The sequence below is a fragment of the Grammomys surdaster genome, unplaced genomic scaffold (genome assembly GCF_004785775.1).
Source record: "Grammomys surdaster isolate TR1022 unplaced genomic scaffold, NIH_TR_1.0 61, whole genome shotgun sequence".
In the NCBI taxonomy this organism is placed as follows: domain Eukaryota; kingdom Metazoa; phylum Chordata; class Mammalia; order Rodentia; family Muridae; genus Grammomys; species Grammomys surdaster.
Genome location: NW_021604563.1, coordinates 2,673,677 through 2,689,125, shown reverse-complemented (window position 1 = coordinate 2,689,125; position 15,449 = coordinate 2,673,677). Strand labels below are relative to the sequence as shown.

Genomic DNA, 15,449 nt, shown 5'->3' with positions numbered 1-15,449 from the left:
TTTTTCATTAATTTACTCAATTTACAACCTGATCACAGTTTTCTTCTCCTGTGAGTAAAACTTTCACATGACATCTCTCTACAACCCTCCCCTTTACCTCTAAGATAGAGATACTTCTGTGTACCAACTCACCCTGACACTTCACTGTACTACGGGAGTAGGTACATCCTTTCCCACTGATGTCAGACAAAGCAGCCCAGTTAGGGGAACCAGATCCCCAGTCTGGTCAAAGATCCAAGGTAAGCCACCCTCCAGTTGTCTTGGAGCCTCATCAAGACCAAGCTGAACATCTGCTACATATGTGGTTTATGCCATTAGGTCCAGTTCTTGTATGGTTTTTGGTTAGTGGTTGTCTCTGGGAGCCCCCAAGGGTCCATGTTAGTTGACTCTCAATCTTCTTGTAGAGTCCCCTGGTCCTCTCACATTTCTCAGTCACTCGCCTACCTCTTCCATAAGTCTTCCTGAGCTCAGTCTAATGTTTGGCTGTGGGTCTGTGCATCTGTATCAGTGAGCTGATGGGTGGAGCCTCTCAGAGGACAGTTATCATAAGTTTCTGTCTCTGAATCCAGGCTGACAGATACAAACACAGCCTGAGGCTACAAGGTAGTTGAAGGAAGAAGGCAAGCCTGAAATGTGTCTCTATTGATTGTCTGAGAACAGCTCAGCACATTTTCCCCCAAATTGACAGGGGTTTCTACTGCATTCATTTGTGTCTGTCTCACACCTGTGTATCCATGTCAACAGTGACAAATATAGCTGTCAACAGTGTCTTCACATGTTGTATCATTGTGGGAAGGCTTTGACCAATGAAGAAGCATCACAGTCTCACAGTGTGTCCCTTTGAACCCACTACCCATGCAGTCACAGTAGAAGTTGTTTCCTCCGTCCACACATGGATCTCCATGCAGACATGGCTGTCTGGCACCTTCACTGAGGTTGAGTTCACAGTGGTCTCCAAGGAATCTGGGTCCACAGTCATAGAAGTGAGCCCCAAGAGCATACTGACACATGATACCATGTAGACATGGCTGGTACCTACAGTCATTATTTTCCAATTCACAGTTCACAGCAGAATTCTCTTGTGTACAGACACACATGTATCTTTCTATCTCTGTGAGGAATACAGCCTTATTCATGCAGGGATCAGAAACACGTTCATCTACTTCTAAGTCACAATGATTTAGAATGCCGGGGTATCCAGGCACACAGTAGCAGGAGTAGCCCTTTGTGGAAAAAAACTCGCGTGGGGGCGGCCTGCAGCGGGGTCCGGGAGGCTTTTCCTGCCACGGAGGTCCCCACATATGCAAGAAAGTCCAGGTTCCAGAAGACACGTGGAGTGGGTTTCCAAGGAGTAGCTTTAATATCCGTGATGGGAAAGTTGAATCTGAATGTGGATGTGTGCCCCCGACCAAATGCCAGGAGGAGCTCTCTTATATGGGAAGTGGGAAAGAAGAGGGACTAGGGACTAGGGAGGGGATAACTTAATTATCTAGGCCCCCTGGCCTTATTAATATCTAAATCTCAAGTCAGAGGCTTGTTAGTCACGCCCTCTGCCTGTGTCTTACATGACTGACCATACAGGTTAAATGGGGATGAGACCTTGTGTCAGGGCCCTGGGTTCTGGGAGCGTGGCCAAACACCTGGAGTCTCAGGGTTCCAGGCCTGTGCCAACCCAAGATGTCCTTCTACAGCCTGACAGCCCTTGATTCCATCCTGGCAAACAGCCCCATTGCGGCAATGGATAGAAGCACATTCATTGTGATCTGTCTCACAGAACCTTCCAGGATATCCAGCAGGACAGATACACCCAAGGTACTCAGAGACTTTACGGCAGGTGCTTTCATGGTGGCAGGTGTTCCCTCCACAGGAATTTGTGTCAGTTTCACACATTAACCCATTGTACCCATGAGGACATTGACACAGAAAATTCCTTTCTCCTGGGGTATTCACACAAGTGGCAATTCCTTGGCAGAGACTGGAGAAGCAAGAGTCTTCTGAATCTTAATAGTGTTTATCCAAATTATTGGTTATGTCTAAGCAACAATTGTTTTCTTATGAAAAACCCTTGTTCATAGAATTTTTTGACAAGAATTTAAGAGATACGTGGCATTATTAATTTTTTTTATTGAAAAATGACTCCTGGCACCTCAAGTCACTACAGGACTAGGTACATCCTCTCTCACTTCAGCTAGTCAAGCCAGACAAGATATAGCAGGATCTATATGTCAGGCAACTGAGTCAGGGTTAGTCTCTGCTCCAGTTGTTGGGAGACCCACATGAAGGCCGAGCTGCACATCTGCTACATCTGTGTGGGGATTCCTAGGTCCAACTCATGCTTTCTCTTTGGTGGTTGAGTCTCTGAGAGCCCCAAGGGTCCAGGTTATTGTTGACTCTGTTATCTTCCTGTGGAGTTCCATACCCTATGAGTTTTTCAATCCTTCCCTCACCTGTTTCACAATAATTCCAGAACTCAGATTAATATTTTGCTGCAGGTCTCTGCATCTGTTTTAGCCAGCTAAACTAGTTCTCTGAGGAAAATTATGCTGGGCTCCTTTATGTAAGCATAAAAGCATATCATCAGTATTATCAAGCATTGGTTCTTGCCCATGGGATGAGTCTCAAGTTGAGCCAGTCATTGGTTTGGCCATTTCCTCAGTTTCTTCAACATGTTTGTCCCTACAATTCTTATAGGCAGGACAAATTTTGGGTCAGAAATTAGAAACAGAAATGGGGTGAATCTGGATTGGAAGGGATGTGGAGAGGAACTGGGATTTGTAAAGGGAGAGAAAACCATAATCAGGTTACATTATTTGAGAAAAAATGTATTTTTATTCATAGGAAAATATGTTTCGATAAATACAGTATGGTTAATATTCTTGAGACACAGTCTTAAGTATAGCTTACATAAAGATAATATGAATCAAAATTTTATGGAAACACTCATTAGATTATCATAATTACAAAAAGATAGAAAGATACTATACATAATATTTTATTCTTTAATTGTCTTTTTCATAGCAGTTGCAAATAAACATACACAAAATACTTTGACTCCCTCTGCCTCTCCATGCTGCTGGTCAGGAATTGCCTTGTACTTTCCGTTTAGTGTTTTGTTAATTAATTTAAATGATCTACCTGTGACTAGTAAGAAAAAATAATTCTTCTGACACCATGTTCACTTATTTGACCAATATCCACATAATGGTCTTTTATGTCTTTTATCCCCTTAGATATTGTCACCTCAGGTAAGGCTAGATAAACACAGTCATGAGACGCTTTAAAATCCCTCAACAATTGTTAATTTCAACAGTGTGATTTTTGTATAATGAGGATAAATATGAGGGTTTTACAATATTGTTATGATTGTTCAGGTAATGCTTGATGATAAAATAAAGTTTTATATTAATTTTCTTGTCACAGATTTTTAAAACCTGTCAATCAATCTCCATTGGACTTGAACATATTTGTGTAGCACAGATAACTTTAAACTTGTGAATTTCCTATCTTATCCTCCCCATTCCTGAGGTTACAGGCTCACCATGGTTTACTCTATAGTTTACATTGGTTTGGGTTTCACTTTACTCTGAAAGCATCTTAGAGATAATACCCATTCCTCTTATTAGTGAGATAAAAAACCTGAAAATGGAATGGGAAATATTTAGGTAAATGATTTCCTTTCATTTTTGTTATGTACACCTCATGGTATCCAAAGGTAGCTCCTCTCTTAAAATGTAACCATAGATGTTTTTAAGGTGAAACAAAATAGTCACCAAAGGTGGATAAAGTGAGGGAACAATATGGGAGAGAGGATGAGGAGGAATATGGGGATGACAAGCAGTTGGGAGGGACAGGAGAGGGCTAGGAGTGAGAACATAAATCAGTGTAGGTTATCTGAGACTAGCTGGAAAACTATGATGGTGGAGGCAACAGGAGTCTCTAAGGGTTATCCTAGCTAAGATTCATACCAGCTGGAAATATAAAGTCTGAAGTGGCCACTTCCTATAACCAGGCAGGACTTCAACATGAGAACAGTCCATGGAAAGAGGCAATCCCTGGCACTATTAATGATACTCTGCTATGATTGAAGACAGAAACCTAGCATAACTGTCTTCTAAGAGGCTTCATCCAGCAACAGATAGAACCAGATGCAGAGACTCATAGCCAAACATCAGATAGAGCTTAGAATGTCTTATGGAAAAGTAGGGGATAGAATTGAGCCACCCAGAGGAATCAAGAACACCACAAGAAGACCTACAGAGTCAACTAACCTGGGCCCATGAGAGATCACAGAGACTGAACCAACCAAAGAGCATACAGGGACTGGACGTAGGCCTCTCACACATTTGTAGCAGATGTGCAGCTTGGTCTTCCTGTGGATCCCTTATCAATTGAAGTGGGGGCTGTCTCTGACTCTGTTGTCTGCCATTGGATCCTCTTCCCCTACCTGGACTGACTGATTGGGCCCCAGAGCGGTGCATAATCCTGTTGGGACTAGATGTGCCAGGGTAGAGTGAACCAAAGTGGGACTTCCCCTTCTTTGAGGAGAAGGGGAGGAGATAATGCAGGGATGGATTTCGATTTTATTATTATTAATTATTTTATTCATTTGAATTCCAAATTTTGTCCCCCTTCCTGACCCCTCTTCTACGAGTTCTTCACCCCATCCTCCGTTGCTTCTGAGAGACTGTTTCCCTACAAACCCATCCACTCCCATCTTATCACACTAGCATCCCCTTTCTCCAGAGCATCAAGTTTCTACAGGATTAAGTACATCCTTTCCCACTGAGGCCAGATAAGGCAGTCTTCTGCTACAGGGGTCACAGATAGGCCATATATGGTCTTTGGTTGGTAGGGAGGGATTTCTAAGGGTAGGACTGGGTAGAGAGGAAGCACAAAGTTGAGATTGGGATGTAATGTGAATAAAAGAATTATGGAAAATATATTTAAATTTGAAAATCATTTTAAATAATGAAAAATGTAATAATAAAACAATGAAATTATTTAAGAAATAAAAACAAAAGCTTTCTTCTTCCCTCATGACGCTAGCTTTTGTTAAGATGATTTAAATACTATTCACCAAAAATGAATTAATAGACAAGTAAATTAACTATCCGAAATTATCTAGGGGTATTTGTATTTAATGTCTGTTACATCATCCACAATGTTAGAATATCAGCATGATTACCATTAAATAACAAAGGATCCCCAATTACCAGAATATTCTTACATTTGTCTGATGCTTGAACTTTGGTTAAGGAAAGCAAACTTTCAAAAATCATATACAATTTTTTAACTGTTGATTAATGAAATTTGTCTTTGATTAAATAATAAGGTCAGTTAAGGAAACTGAAACCTAAAAGGCCAATTGTAAGGTATTCAAAACCATGGTTTGTTTTTTGCTTTTTGTTGTGTTTCTTTTTATACAAAGAAGGTTTAATTTAGGTAATGAAAATGGTTAAACATGTCCTTGTGTGAATACTGTCTTCTTGTCTATTGAAAGTTTTTGGCACTTGCTCCTTTGAAGCCCTATGTATATTTCGTGATATTTTATTTTTTATTGCAATGCTCAGATGGATTATACATCAACCATCGGCAGTCTGCTTATGAAAGAAGGAACACTCTGGGAATTGTCAGTAAGATCGTCTTCATATCAGTGCATACTAATGAACATTTGCTGTTCAATAAAACTGCTGGGGTCTGCAAAAGAAGATGCTTGATAATATATTTATTTTCCTATTTAAAAAGGATTTGTACTTACAGGAAATGGTAGAGGGAATAGATAATCATATTTTATACTTCTCTGGATAAATATTTGGCAAAAAAAAGTCACATAAAAGAAAAAGAAAGAATGCACATCAAAAGCATGCACTAATAGTACATAAAATATTACGATATGTTGAAAAAGTAAAATGCTAACAACTTTTCACATTTTAAAGGATAAAATCCTTCAGTAACTCTCTTTATGCAAAACTGCATTTTTACTTTCTGTCTACTTAAGCTTACAGGTTGCCACGCTTTCTTCTAAATATATTTCTCATCTTGCAGTTCTTTCCTGAGATATTTATAAGACATTTCAGAACATTAGAAGTATAATAAGAATTTACCATGAATTTCTACTTTACCACATTTGAATAAGGGAGACTTTAAGCCAAAGTCATTGCACTTGAAATTTATAAAAAAGGGAAAGATAGGAAGTTTTTATTTTTATATTATATATGTGTGTCCACATACATACAAACAAGTGATAATTATTTCTGTAACTTCCAAACTTTTTAAAATGAGATGTGACCTTTATTCTAACTTAGATTCAGTCTATAACAAGATTTAAAGGGACATAACATTTGTGTTTGTCTTCAATGGTTAGAAAATTCAAGACTGAGAAAAACACAGGAAGTAGCCTCAACCAAGCTGTGAAGCTATATCTCAACTCTAGTCCTTTTGAAATTGTACAAGTATTTCCTAGATTTTAAAATACAGCTATTGTACAATACAAATAAATTTTAAAGATAGTGTATAATGTCATGGCTGTACTGGGATTGTCTTATTGGATTCTTTTTTTCCCTTTTCTTTGTATGTTTGACATAAAATTATCTTTTTAAAATAGAATGCAGTGTAATATTTCATTATATATAAAGCACATATATACCAAACCAAGGTAATTAGTATTTTTTTCTTATCATTTGTGATTGCAGGTTTGAACTTCCATCTTCTTGATATTCACAAAATATCTCATAGGTTATTGTGAATAACATTTCCCTTCTTGTGCTACAGAATGCTAGCGCTCGATCCTTTTAACTCTGTTTTGAAGTTACTTGACGTCTATACCTTGAATATTATTGTTATTGTACAAGAAAGATGAGGGTGAAGAAGTCGTTCCTAGCAAAGACAGCCAGACCTCAGCCTCAGCTCAAGCCAGCAGAAGGGACCAACAGGAATAACAGGAGAAGTTCTCCGCTGTGCCTCTCTAAGGGAAGCGAAGATAAATGAAGACAGGAGAGCCACAAGTGTTGCACAGCTAGCTGTACCAGCAAGCCAAACTCTTTTTCCATCACTTTGTGGAGTCCTATTTATACCTTCCATTTAAGGGTTCTTTGAAAAGTCAGTTTGATAGTGTTTTGCTGGGACAAACCCATGAAGAAGTGTTTCATTAAAGTGAACACAGGTATGAAAGACTAAGGCAGACTCCTGAAGGAACATTTCCTTGAAGCAGACACAGGAGAGACGATGTTCTGCTAAAGCAAACACATGAAAGGACACCTAATGAAGGATTCCTTGCTAATGACACATATGTTTTGGTCTGCCTTACATTGCATAGTTGAGATGCATTTGTCGGGATACCATAGAGAGAAAAATTACCAAAAATCTTCTGGTGGTGTAATGCAGTTTCTTACCACTTCGAAGGACTCAGGCTCATTCGATACAAACACTGAGTCAATGACCTGACCTGAGGCAAGAGTTATGCTGAAGCGAGACCTGTACTGAGGCAAGAGTTGTGCTGAAGCAAGACATGTAATATTTGGAGGGTATAAATAGGACTCAACGAAGTGATGGAAAAAGAGCTTGGCTTGCTGATACAGCTAGCTGTGCAACACATGTGGCTCTCATGACTTCACTGATCTTTGCTTCCCTGAGAGAGAGACACAGCTAAGAACTTCTTCTGGTGTTCCTGTTGGTCCCTCTTGCTGACTTGACCTGAGGCTGAGGCCTGGCTGTCTCTGCTAGGTCATGTAACCACTATTGCTAACCCGACTTGATCAAATCGGATTGCTGGTGTATTTCTTAGGTGTTTGCCAGTGGATCAAGCTGCTCCTGCTGATTTCCAGACAACACAGATGGGAGTTGCTCCAAAAAACCTTTCTAAATAGGTCCACTTCCTCCATATCCTTTCTTTTCCAAAACCTCTGGTGGGTGGTGAGCTACAAGGCAGGTTTAAGTGTTTAAGGACCATTACTAAAAGTCAGATTTGAAAAAATTAAAGTCACATGAGTGTGCTTGTATTATTGAAATGCTTATCTTATTTTTTTTCAATACATATCCACTAGTGGGTTTGATGGATCATGGTAGTTTAAGTTTTAATTTTCAAAGAAATACCTATGTCATGCTTCATAATGAATCTACTTATTTATGCTGTTGCTTTTCTTGCTCATGTCTTTTACAGTGAACAAGCTCTCAGTAAATTTATATTTTTTAAGTATATACAATATATAAAATATATGTAATATATTATATATAATACATAAAACATATAAATATATCATAAATATTACATTATATATATACATATATATATATTTTCACATGTAAACTTAGAAGAATGGCAATATTGTATAATTGAGATAATTTTGGAAACTTATATTTAGTTTCTGTTTCTTTATATCCAGCTTCTGGTTCTTCTGGTTATACTCAAGAATAAGATTAATACTTAATTATACAAAATGTATTTGGAATAAAGCAACTTCCCATGAGTTGTTGACACTTCTGTAATTTATAGACCACCTAATACTATATGGAGGACACTATCCCATAGACTTCTTATTGGTGGGTAAAGACTGATAAGAAAATGTACGTTATAGACTCTACTATTGGTTGCTCACAAGAATATGGTAGTGAGACACCATTTCTGAAAATGCTTTGGTGGTAAGATTTGGAGAAATCAAGGAGGCATTTACCTAGAAACTCTCAAATTCATTCATCTGGAAAAGATAAACTGTACTTGGGCTAACATTTTCTTCTTTTATGTCTTTGTATTTCTCCCTTTTTTTGAAAATATCATTCATTTTACTTCTGGGAAATTACGCTTTTTAGCTGTATTTGTTTATATTTTGTCAGAGACAAAAGTTATACATGAAAGTGTACCTTAAACACAGTTTCCTTAAAGTGACACTATTTTACAAATATTTGTAAGAACCACTCAGTAAAAGTATTTTCCCAGAAAATTTTCACACACCCTCTTCCATTCTCTACTCTATCCCCAACAATGGAAATTACTTTCTATGTCATCACTATTGTTCTCCCCACTCATGGATATACATGAGAAAAACCATATATCATGAATTCCTTTGTATTTGACTTATTTATTTAGTAAATGTTGTTCTAAAAACACACAATATTAGATTTATTTTGCAATTAATTATATATATTAAACAGCACAGTTTTTTTAAAGCTATGCTATGTATTTTATTATATGACAAATACGAGTCAGAGTTCCCTAGAGAAATGGAATATATACATATACATGGTTATAAAATGGGGGGGGCTATTAGACTAGCTTCCATAATTAGAATTTTAATTGACTAGTAATGATCATCAGAAGCCTTCTGGGTCAGAGAACCTGGTATGTGTTCAGTACAAGAAGAAGAAACTTAAAAATAAAGAGGAATAAAAATGTACTTCTAGTCCAAGGCTCAGGGGTTTGAAGTGCCTTGGAGAGTTTTTTGTGTGAATCTGTGTTGAGAAGACACTGCATGGGAACATGCTACCTCATAATGAATGGAACTTAGAGACACCACTGATTTCATCTATCTTCTTCCTTTATTCTTTTCAGGACTCCAACTTATTGAATGGTTTTGTCCGTAATCTGAGTGAATCTTTCCACTTCACTCACTCACCCATATGGCAATCTCCTTCAAAGAGGCTCACAGATATGCTATACCTGGACATATTCCCACAAAATGAAAACAACCTATACATCTATCAACTGCTGAGTAGGTAATTTAAATATATATACATATATATGTATTATATAAATATAATTTTTATATATGTAAATACAGTGTCATATTTAGCTATAAGAAAAATTAAAATAATTAAATTCATAAGTTAATTGATAGTGCTGGAAATAGTGATTCTGAGGAAAGTAATCCAGATCCAAATAATATAGTACATGCTGTCTCTTACGTGGGGATTCTAGCTTTGATTCCTTAGATATGTGTATTTCAATTATAGAACCCATAGAAGTCTGGAAACTAGTAAAAGACCATGGCGAGGAGTTCAAGGGATGTAGGATAGAATCCAGGGTATGATATGAAGGGGTAAATAGGAATAATGGAACAAGAAGATTCAGATAGGATAGGAGCTGAGATAGTATGGGAGACAGAACATAGCAATGAGTCACTAACATTAAGAGCTTGAAAAGGGTCAAATAGAAATCTACTACTGTAGAAGTTTCATAAAATGCATATTATCCAAATATGCATAAATATATTTCTATATAGCATGAGCATAAATATAGTCACCTTGTATTATGGCTGATACCAACTATTTCACATAATACAGGGCATCAAAAATAATTGCTATAGCTCCTGGTTAACAGAACTTGAAGATAAGGCCCTATTGCTGATCACATTCAATAACTGAGCCATACAACATGGATGAACAAACTGTTAGTGACCTCTAAGTTCATCCTCACTGGATAGTTTTCATAGTGCCGAAATTTTCTATGCATGTTACCAGAGGAAAAAAAATACTAATCAGTGTTTCAAAGCTGTGAGCCCTCTGAGCTAAAATACAAATTACTTGGAATGTCCAGTGTATTGATTTAATAGTAGCAGTAATGTTATGGGAGTAACCAATAACTTTCTGAATGCATTTAAATCCTACCATACAAGATGAAACTCATGTGTGGTACCATGACCTGAGTCCAAACAATATTTGACTAAGTCATGGGCCCTGGAGGAGGGCCATGAATTAGTTTTTGGCTAATGGGTATAGTAATAACTTTTCACCAACTTTCTTAGTTTTATACCCATAGATTATTCCATCTCTCAACCCTAATCTTTGAGTATGCTTTTGTAACACATGGTGATTAATACAAGAACTTTTTATTTATTAATGATGTATAATATTCTATTATACATATATCAAATACTAAAATTTTAGTATATATTCATCTCAGGGAGGAAATGATGATTCTTTTCTTGACCTGGTTATATATAGATAATGAAGCTATGATGAATATGAGAGTGTAAAAGTATCTTTTATAGACATTACTTTAATATCTTCATATAAGTTTCAAGGAGTTAATTTTATTTTTGCTTTATGAAGTTATTCTATCCTGTTTCCAAAGAGTTAACACAAAAAAAATCCTAGAGTAGTACACATATTCTGGCTTTTTCTCATCCACCCTGTGTTAGCTAGGTTTTTGTTTTTGTATTTCAGTTTGACACAAATCAGAGTCATCAAATGAGGAAATATCTACTGATGAAATGTTTCCAAAAGATTGGTCTATAGGAAAGGCTGTAAGGTATTTTCTTGATTAATGATTAAGTGGGAAATCTCAACCCACTGTGAGCAGTGGCATCTCAGGGCACATGGTCCCACATTACATAAGCAAGCAAGCTAAGCAAGTGATGAAGAGCTTGGCAGTAACCAATATTCCTCCATGGCTCTATATTTTGATTGGTTGTAATTTTCTCAAATAGCCTCTATTGCCAAGAAAAGTTTCCTTGTGTGTTGAGTCCTCCACATATCTGTAGTTATATAGTGGCAGCTATTAAAATAAAGTTAGGCATCATCTTGATCTAGTAAAGTGGTGCTTATGTGTTCTTTCCTAAGACTCATGACTTCAATTGTGTTAGGGAGTTGGCTAGGTGTAGAGATTATCAGGGATGATTTCCCTATAATTGAGGGGGTCTGAAGTCCAATGAGAGAGCTGTTCTTTAACACCATGATATGCATGCCACTACTGCATTTTAGGGATATCATTCTGTGTAGGTCATTACTGTGGTTTGGATGTATCATATCTGGATAGGAGTGGAGGGCACACCATGAGGGAGATTTTCATATAGGAAAATCCATTTGTAATCCTCTAATATATGAATTATTGAGGTAGGAAGATATCTTTTAATCTAGGCCTACAGCCTGATCTTATGGAGACATTTTCTTAGCTGAGGCTTCCCCTTCTCTTACAATGCTTGTTTGTATCAAGTTGACACAAAACTAGTCAAGAAACCTATTCTTTACATGCATGTTCTCTAGTCTTGTATGTGTACATTTCAAGTTGGAGATATTTGTTATTTCTAATTTTTCTCTTGGGAAGTCATAAACTTCCTTTTTGATGTCAGTACTGCAGATTCTCAAAGCTCTCATAAGTGACCCTTCTTTTAATCTTAAATTATCCTAGGCTTCTAGAATATGATATACCTTTCAAAATTCCAAGGCATTAAAAGCAGAAATAAGTTCCTTAGTAGATGCCTATAAATCAAGGATTTGGGGGAATATGTTGCTGTATTCTCTTTCACAAATCCTCAGTATGCACCTTTGTCTGCTAATACAGCTCTTCTAAAACAAAAGCCATCTTCTCAGCCCTTTTTTTCTACTTTCATGTTATTTCTATATATTTAGGGTATTCAAGATTCTATCTGGACTGTGTTATAGGTAAGAAAAACAAAACAAAACAGAAAACCCTTCCCACTCTTTTTTTCTCTACCAGGAACCTCTGAGAGCAGGAGTTTACTTTCACCTTTTTTTCACTTTGAACTGGGGGGGGGGCAGGGAATGTGGGGGGAAGAACTATGACATATGAGCACATGTTCTTCTCAGCGACCTTCAACATTGTGTTCAGACAAAGATAAGTAGGAAGCAGTCTTTCAGGTAACACTCCCAAAATTCTATCAGTGGGATTCATGTTTCAGTCTTCCATGCTCTTTGCAACGAGACACTCAGAGCTGCTGTTTATGTCACTGTAACATGGGTAGTAGTAAGAAGAAGGGATTTTTATGGCATCTTATAGCCGATGTGAGGTCGAGGTCACTGATTATATTTGAGGTACAGGTACAGTTTAGCTTTTTTGTATAGAACAAAGTTCTGAAACTTTTAATTTTTCAGTCATGCTGATATCTTTCCAGTGTAATGCTTTTAAAGTTCATATGTAATCTTGTATGTTTCAGAATAAGGTATTCATTTTTATTTCTCAGCAGTGTTCTGTTTTAAGGATGTACTATATCTTTTCATTACAGTTTACTTTCAATTTAACATATTAAACTGTTTATCCAATTTATGTCTTCTAAACCAAAACATGAAGTGTCCCTGGATAGTATTTGATTGGAAATTCTCTACTAGATCAAGATTTAGAGCTAAGAATCAGGCTTTAAGATTTTAAGGTAAAATATCAATTTCATTTCCTGCTATAATATGCTGAACTAAATAGAGTCTCTAGGTAGCTCATTAAAATAGTATGAGTTATGCTATCTTCTTTCTATTCTCTGAATAAAAAATAGTTTTACAGTAATTCAATCTAGAGTAACAAAGGAAATACATCTTCACTGATTGATTTAAAAATTTGGATGCATAGTATATTTAATTTCTTACATGGATCAATATGAACTAATACAAATGGCACTGAGAATTTGTCTTGAAATACCAAATTCCAGGTAAGTATTACAAATTTCCACCACAGAGCAAAGTCATAATAAAGGTTTACTTATCCAATGACTCTGATGAGAATAACACGTAGTTTTGAAATCTTAGGAATTTTCTTTTATCTAGATGTAAATGTGAATATGAACAATTTAATAATAAGGTAAAATATAAATTTTAAATTTTCTAAAGCTAATGGGAGTAGCATTTAGTTTTTCTTGAAAAAAATGTTTAGCATATTTTAACACTGTTTGCAAATATAAACATGAATTATATCAAACATGGGAAAATATGGAAATCTATAAATTAATGATAATAATGTACATAAGGAAAGTACTTAGCAGAAATATTCACTTTTAGGAAGTATTTAAAAACAATGACTGTTACTTTAGGAAAATCGACTCACATGGAAACCTAAGAGCAGAAATTATGATAATTATTTAATGTACCTGACAAACTTTATAATAATAATACTATTTTAAAAGTTAAACCATTCATTAAAGTTTAATTACTTATTATTTAAATATGTATGCATATAAGTATATGTATGTGTACGCTTTATGCATATGTATGCATCTGTACACATCAGTCCATAGGTAATTCTGACCTCAGTGAAAATAGATGCACCTAACCCTCAAGAGACTTGAGGCCCCAGGGAGTGAGAAGGTCCAGTGGAATGAAGATGGAAGTGGTAGAGACAATCTCTTGGAGATGTGAGAGGAGGAATGGGATAAGGAACAGTCGGAGGGCAGGCCAAGAGGGGGATAATTACTGAACTGTAATAGAAAATTAAAGAGTAATAATAATAATTCAAAAAAGATATTCTATTCTCAGTACAATTTGATTAATATGCTGAACCATGATTTCTTCGATAATTTTTATTAAAAGTTACCTGTATGACAGTAATAATCTTATGGTATCATTCTTTTCACACATACTAGCTCTTATCTTTCATTTATTTATCAATAAGCCTACTATTAATATAACCAAATTTTGTAACCATAAACTAATTTTAATTAATATCATACCTTATCCACTTCTTTTCCCAATTATTTAATTTCCAGTGCTTCATATGAAGTTGAAAAGGAATTGATCTCTGTGTTTCCTAATGGAAATTGAGCTGGTATGGAAACTGAAGGGATATTCCTGAAAGTTCCACCTAAAAGAAGCACACTTTAAAATACAAGAATATCTTCTAACTCAATGATTTCCCTTGACAAACACATTTCCTAATGTATTTATCCCTCATGCAATTTTATATTTATGGAGACAAGTAAAAACCCGATAAAAGTGTAGAAATATTTCACACAAAATATAGAAATATTTTCATGTGTCTGGGTTATAATATCATAAAGAATTAGGTGCCTCCATGACCCCATGTACAACATAGGGAATGAAGTTTGAAATATGTTATTTATGCAAAGATCACATTGTGGAATTATTTTTATTCAAATTTAGAAAAGTAGTTCTGTCATTTGTTTCCTTACCAATGAGGGATGAATAATAAAATCCATGGGTGAGATTTACTTCATTGAGAACAGGTTTTCATCTTAATTGTACCAGTGTTTGACTACTTGACATACAGTGCTACTCAATCTACATATATCAAGTAGACGTCAGGATATATGTACATGTATAGGAGCAATGAATATAGTCTTTAGCCATTCTATTGACACCAAACTTTTTACTAGGGCATTGCATATTACACTTTTGTATTAGTTTACTCCAATCAGAGTAATAATTTGTTTTCTGAAATGGAAGTTGCATTTATTCATAGTATTATGCTGATTATTTAGTGGCAGTATGTTTTTGTCACTTGAATCAGCAATCCATCATGAAATTATAATAGAGATTCTTAATTTGTGGCCAAAGATAAAAGTGAGATGATGCTTTGATGCATTTGAGGACAAGGTTTACTCTCTCCTGCCAAGGACCAGCCTTGGCTTGGAGAGGGGTTCTGAGAGAAGGGGTATGTTGGAGTGGCAAAACCAAACAACTCGAAATCAAATATTGGTTCCAGATTGGCAACATATCTTTCTCTCTCTCTCTCTCTCTCTCTCTCTCTCTCTCTCTCTCTCTCTCTCTCTCTCTCT

The 15,449-nt window shown here is 36.1% G+C and overlaps 1 pseudogene; it reads right to left on the bottom strand.

Moving 5' to 3' along the window:
* Positions 1-543: 543 nt before the first annotated feature.
* LOC114624968 lies at positions 544-2,073 on the bottom strand (annotated as a pseudogene).
* Positions 2,074-15,449: the final 13,376 nt, after the last annotated feature.